The sequence below is a fragment of the Octopus sinensis genome, linkage group LG17 (genome assembly GCF_006345805.1).
Source record: "Octopus sinensis linkage group LG17, ASM634580v1, whole genome shotgun sequence".
Classification (NCBI taxonomy): domain Eukaryota; kingdom Metazoa; phylum Mollusca; class Cephalopoda; order Octopoda; family Octopodidae; genus Octopus; species Octopus sinensis.
In genome coordinates this window covers 53,713,426-53,720,864 of record NC_043013.1, presented here as the reverse complement: position 1 = coordinate 53,720,864, position 7,439 = coordinate 53,713,426, and the positions used below count along the sequence as shown (strand labels likewise).

The 7,439-nt window shown below is 36.3% G+C and overlaps 1 non-coding gene across 1 annotated transcript; it reads right to left on the bottom strand.

Annotated features, from left to right (window-relative positions):
- Positions 1 to 3,012: 3,012 nt before the first annotated feature.
- Positions 3,013 to 3,119, bottom strand: LOC115221132. Its single transcript, XR_003882611.1, has one exon. It is a non-coding gene; the product is annotated as a U6 spliceosomal RNA (small nuclear RNA).
- Between the last annotated feature and the right edge of the window lie 4,320 nt (positions 3,120 to 7,439).

The following is a 7,439-nucleotide window of genomic DNA, read 5'->3' as shown; positions in this document are numbered from 1 at the left end:
CCATCATGTATGTATATATATATATATATATATATATATATATATGCCTGTCTTTGTATCTTTGTTTGTCCCTCTACCATTGCTTGACAACCGATGTTGGTATGTTTACGTCCCCGTAACTTAGCGGCTCGGCGAAAGCGATCTATGGAATAAGTACTAGGCTTACAATGAATAAACCCTAGGGTCGATTTCTTTGACTAATACCTTTCAAGACGGTGTTCAAGCATGGCCGCAGTCAAAGGGCTGAATCGACTAAAAGAATATCTGCATCTCTACCCCCCACTTCTCTCTCTCTCTCTCTCTTTCCTACTATATTTGTGTGTGTGTGTGTGTGTGTTAGCGTGTGTGTGTGTGTTAGCGTGTGTGTGTGTGTTAGCGTGTGTGTGTATGTGTGTGTTTATGTGTGTGAGTCCTTGAGCACACTGCTCTCAAAGATTTCCTTGCAATATCACTTCTATGTTAAGAAAGATCAGCTGAAATACTTGAACATAATTATAAGGACTTCTCGAGATTGTAGGATGAAATAAGTCGGGGTTTGATCTTACGACACACACAACCGAGACAGATTTAGCAAAGACATCACTTTATTTGATGCTTCAGCTTTCTACTTATCCACTAAGATGAAGTGGGACTCCATCTGTCAAAAAACGACAGATGAAAGATAAAAACTGAAGAAACGAGACTTGAATTCAGGACATACAGAGAGGGAACTGATAATGCAAGGCACTTTTCTAACATTCTAACCGTTCTGCTTTTCTCTGCCATGTATATCTATCTATCTTTCTATCTACCTATCTATCTATCTATCTACCTTTCTATCTATCTATCTATATCTATCTATCTATCTATCTATCTATCTATCTATCTATCTATCTATCTATCTATCTATCTATCTATCTATCTATCTAGCTAGCTAGCTAGCTATCTATATATATATATATATATATATATGTGTACGTGTGTGTGTGTGTGTGTGTGTTTGTGTGTGTGTGTGATTGTGACTGTGTATTTGTATACACACATTATATATACATACATACATATATGCATATATATTCTGTTACTCTTCTGCTGCCCTACTGGAGTTTTAGCCGAATAAATCGGCCACTGGACTTATTCTTTGTACGCCAGTACTTATTCTATCGGTCTGTTTTGCCAAACGGCTAAGTTGCAGGGACATAAACAGACCAGCATCTTTTTGGTTGTCAAGCGATTGCGGAATGAAACACACACACACATATATATATATAATATATATATATACGACAGGCTTCTTTCAGTTTCCGTCAACCAAATCTACTCTCAACGCTTTGGCTGATCTGAGGCTATAGTAGAAGACACTTGCCCAAGGTATCAGACAGTGGGACTTTAACCCGGAACCATGTGGTTCCTATAGACAGACCACATACAAATACTTCGTTTCAGTTTCATTTTTCCACTCCTCAGTGAAACCGTAACGATTGAGGAAGACGCATAACGAAAGAACCGTCCCGTGAGATCGATCGTGCTGTCATGTAACATGGAAGCAAACTTCTCTACCACAGCGGCCATGGCTTCTTCTTTATTGGGCTACTTTTAATTACTTTCGTTTCGCCAAACTATCCAGACTTTCCATGTCATGTGACCGCAACATGTCGATGAAATAAACTCGGTAAATTAATATATGTACTTCCAATAATGAGAGCTAGCTACAGAGGGTAAAATAGATACATACACAAAGCACACATACTCGCACGGACATATCTAACGTACGAGAGAGTGAGTGAGTGAATGAGAGAGAGAGCTAGATAACGAAAGAGTGAGAAAATCTCATAAGGAATTTTGAGAAAGGATAATATAAAGATATGAAAACGGATCAAAGTCGGGTTTTTAATAAGATTTATCTCAAAGAACAACTTCTTTCCAACACACACACACGCACACACAAACATACACACACACGCACACACACACACACATACACACACACACTCTCATACACACGCACATACACACCCCACACATTATACACACATCTGTATATCATACATACAAGTATATGTTTGTGTGTATGTATATATACGTATATATATTCATACACACATTCACATATCATACACACCCGTGTATATATATATATATATGTACGTATGTATGTATGCGTACGTATATATATATATATGTACACACACACAAATATATGTATACCCATACTTATTTTTGTATATATTCTTCTGTATATGTCTCTGTCTTGCTCAGGATAAATATTACAGCAGTATATACACCTATTCACATATACACATCCGCATACCGCGTACATATATACACTCAGTGCTAGAGAGAGAGAGGACGAGAGCGAGAGAGACATGTTTGGATAGATAATGACGTTCTATGAATATCTAAGCGTCACTGACACTAAAAGAGGAGACGAGACATATTAAATGGTTACAGACGTGTTTAATATTAAAGCGAATTCTTCTGATTGATGAAGAGCTTGTTGACCATAAACACATTGATATATACGTAAATATAGACATACATGCATACAGATATGTCTATGCATGTATATATATATATATGTATATATATATATATATAATATATATATATATATATATATATATACATGCATAGACATCTTAGATATATATATATTACTCTTTTACTCTTTTACTCTTTTACTTGTTTCAGTCATTTTGACTGCGGCCATGCTGGAGCACCACCTTTTAGTACTTATTCTATCGGTCTCTTTTTGCCGAACCGCTAGGTGACGGGGACCTAAACACACCAGCATCGGTTGTCAAGCAATGCTAGGGGGACAAACACAGACACACAAACACACACACATATACATATATATACATATATACGACAGGCTTCTTTCAGTTTCCGCCTACCAAATCCACTCACAAGGCATTGGTCGGCCCGAGGCTATAGCAGAAGACACTTGCCCAAGATGCCACGCAGTGGGATTGAACCCGCAACCGTGTGGTTGGTTAGCAAGCTACTTACCACACAGCCACTCCTGCGCCTATTTATATGGAACGCTTCAGGAATTTGCGTGTCATCCTTGCGCAGGGGCCATGCTAATCTTCTCTGTATCGTTCCAATTTTAGAATATGTACCGCCGTAGCTAGTATATATATATATATTTATATATATATATATATTATATAATATATATATATATATATATTATATATATATATATATAATATATATATATATATATATGCCTATTATATATCATTATATATCTTGTGTGCTTTTACTCAAAGAAAAGAACGAGTGTGGTTTTTCAAGTTTTTTTAATTCCCTCGCGCTTCATAACATGGCAATATAAACAGTTGACTCTTAAAAATGCTGTAGCAACGAAAGTTACGGAAACATGCGATGATGTTGCTGTTTTTGATAGTGTTGCTGTTGTTGTTGCTCTTTCTTCTTCTTCTTCTTCTTCTTCTTCTTCTTCTTCTTCTTCTTCTTCTTCTTCTTCTTCTTCTTCTTCTTCTTCTTCTTCTTCTTCTTCTTCTTCTTCTTCTTCTTCTTGTCTGGCAGGTCTAGCGACCACGTAACGGTTACCTTTTAGCTCGTTGAAGTAAAAAATCTAAAGGAAGCGTTGGTAATTTTTATATTTCCCAGCCTTTTCCAGATGAGAATTTTCTTCAACAGTCTAGCTTTTTAACCCTGGCAGAGTGCATCTAGGAACGTATTATTAAGCCTGCCCATGGTTGTTTAAAATAGAATTATATATTTGGATGGAAATTCAGTTGCTACTTCTAGACATCAAGTGGCCCTTCCTTACTGATATCAAGTAATAGCAATACGTCGATTAAATCAACCCCTATGATCAACTGGGACTTATTTTTAACGACCTCGAAAAGATGAAAGGCAGAGTTGACCCCCAGCGGAATTTGAACCCTGAAGGGAAATGCAGACGATATGCCGCTAAGCACTTTGCCCAGCGCGCTAACGATTCTTTTCTACTCTAGACACAAGGCCTGACATTTGGTGGAAGGGGACAAGTCGATTACATCGACCCCAGTACGCAACTGGTACTTAATTTATCGACCCCGAAAGGATGAAAGGCAAATTTATACCTCGGCGGAGATTGAATTGAGAGCGTAGCGACGGGTGAAATTACATCGACCCTCGTACTCAACTGGTACTGGTTTTATCGGCCCCGAAAGAATGAAATACAAAGAAACTTCGATGGAATTTGGACTTCGAACGTAAAGATGGTCGAAATGTCGCTAAGCATTTTGCCGGCGTGCTAAAGATTATTCCAGTTTGCCACTTTTTTTATTTATCTATATAAATAATTCTTTCTACTGGAGGCACAAGGCCTCAAATTTGGCTGGAGGGGACTAGTCGATTATATCGACCCCAGTATTTCACTGGTATTTAATTTATCGATCCTCGAAAGGATGAAAGGCAAAGTCGACCTCGGCGGAATTTGAACTCAGAACGACTCTGCCAGCTTGCCACTTTTCTTATTTATATCAACAATCCTTTAAATTATAGGCACAAGGCCTTAAATTTTGTGGGACGGGGCAAGTCTATTAGATCGACCCCAGTGCGCAACTAGTACTTAATTTATCAATCCGAAAAAGATGAAAGACAAAGTCGACCTCGGCGGAATTTGAACTCAGAACGTAACGGCAGACGAAACAACGCTTAGCATTTCTGCGATCTTGCTGCCTTTTGTTTATATCAATTATGACAAGGCACTTTAGTTACTGCAGTTCAAGAAAACGCGAAGCCAACGAGATGGTCATCGTTGGAAAGCCTTTGACATGTTGCAAAATAATAATTAATCTTAAAACAACATTTCTTAACGTTCTGAAGTTATAGACACGTTTATGGAGTTTTAATACAAACTAACTCTGATTCTTTGATAATCGTCTGCTTTTTACTTTTTATTTCCTTCTGGAAATTTGACGTCTGTAGATTGATCCTAACCCAAATTATGTAAAAGACTTGCAGAAAATCGATATGGGAACTCCCAGCATTATGTGAACTTAACCACTTGCATGCACAGCATTCAATTGAATTTGTCTTTCTGATTCTATTCACTCTTTGACTACAGAAATTGCATCTTCATCTCCGATTGAAGGCTGTTTTGTTGGGTTATTGTGAAGACATTGTGTGTCTTGTTTTGTTTTGTCTTATTTTTTCGCTACTCCATACATATGGCTCATTCACGATGTTATGGTACTTCAAGTAAAGGTATTATTAGAAAGGCCACGCTTCCTATTGTCAGCGTCGTGTATTGCAACTGTGACACCGTTGTTGCTGTGGTGACAGTTTTGTCAGAAAATATTTGAACAGTCTCCAGTTTTCTTTTCATGTCTATAGGAACAGTTTCAGCGGAATATTAACACAAACACACCTCATTATGTTTATATTTCTGTATTCACACAGACATACACACAAACACATATAAGTATATACATATGTATATTTTTGTGTGCGTGATGATTTATACATACATATATATGTTTATATATGCATATATATATATATATATATATATATATATATATATATTCATATATATATGCATGTGTATATATATATGTGTATGCATGTGTATATATATATATATGTATGTATATATATATATGTATAATATGTATGTTATATATATATATATATATATATATGTATATATATATATGTATGTATGTATGTATGTATGTATCTGTGTATGTCCACAGGTATCCACAGATATCGTTTCATTTTTGGTTTCTATTTTCCATGCATATTTCTTCTTTCTTTCTTCACCTTGACAAAAGGGGTCGCGTCCACTTTTCCTTTGCTCTTTTGAGTTTATGATCCGCTGTGCACAACTTTTATGTTGCTTTTAAAAAATATGTGTCTACCGGTTGTTACATCTCACATGGTCCAAACTATACAAACACGCACACAAACCCAGACAATGACACACGTATATATACATACAAATATACATATTTATACATACATGTAAGTATGAACGTGAATTTCGTATTGTATATTTTACTCGTATTGACAAATATTTCATAGATGCAAATAGAATGTCTTAGCGTATTAAAGAACACAAGGAAATAGGTGGGCGTGGGGGAGCTGGAGATCATACTTGTGAGTATTATACGGACGTATAAATGTAGGTTATAGTGTCTGAGACCAGAAAAATATATCCGGCACATGAATAGATGCTTTTAAGCATTTAATATTCTATTTTGTACTTTACTTCCGACAAGAAGGATATGTACCATGCACACGTCATTCAGGCTTAATCAGACGAAAGATGCATTGCAGCTAACTCTGGAATATCGAGAGTATCAACGATGGCGGCTTTCAAAAAATAGCCCCAAGTATTTATAAACACCGAATGAAATTGCTCATCCTTAGGCTATTACCAATTGTGTACAATTCTACAAATAAAGACTTAAATTTCAGACGTAGTAATTAAATCAAAACAGAGGTTTATTAAATGTCAGTAATTTTGAAAAGCATTTTGTAGAAATCAAGAGGATATTCGTCCTTGCGCATTAATATATCCTGATATGTGTATTTAAAACTGGCTCAGAAGACCATCGAAATCAGCCTAGGGCTTTAATTGCAAAATAGGTTACTGGTAATCATTATCTCATTAGTTTCTGAGGACCATCGATATAAGCACTAAACTCTACTACTATCTCTCGTCCAGTATTCGCCCCTAGCATTGCAACAAAGGAATACTAGAAACCACCCCCAAATCTGCTTGGCATCAAATATCAGGTGTCCATTTCTGACCATCAGAAACTATGTATGTATGTATGTATGTATGTATGTATGTATGTATGTATCTATCTATCTATCTATCTATCTATCTATCTATCTATCTATCTATCTATCTATCTATCTATATCTATTTGTTTGCATATATGTATATACAAACGCTGTGCGCGCGAGCACACACACATATATATACACATACATATACGTATACATATACAGTATATACATATAAATATATGTGCGTATATATATATATGTATGTATACATATATATGTATACATGTATATATACATATATATATACATACATATATATATACATATATATATGTTGTCTATATGGAAGATATAATTATATATAGATGTATACATGTATGTATTTATGTATGTATATATATATACATATATATATATATATATCACGGTGATCACCGTGACCGACCAGGCTATCAGATGTTGTTACACATCGCTGGTCACAATGCGCTTCGCATTGTTTTAGCCTTCAAATGACGCCACCCCGCTGGCTAAGCGAGCAGGCCAATAGAAGAAAGAGTGAAAGAAAGTTGTGGCGAAAGAGTACATCAGGGATCGCCCCACCCCCCTGCCGGAGGCTCGTGGAGCTTTCGGTGTTTTCGCTCAATAAACACTCACAACGCCCGGTCTGGGAATCGAAACCGCGATCCTACGACCGCGAGTCC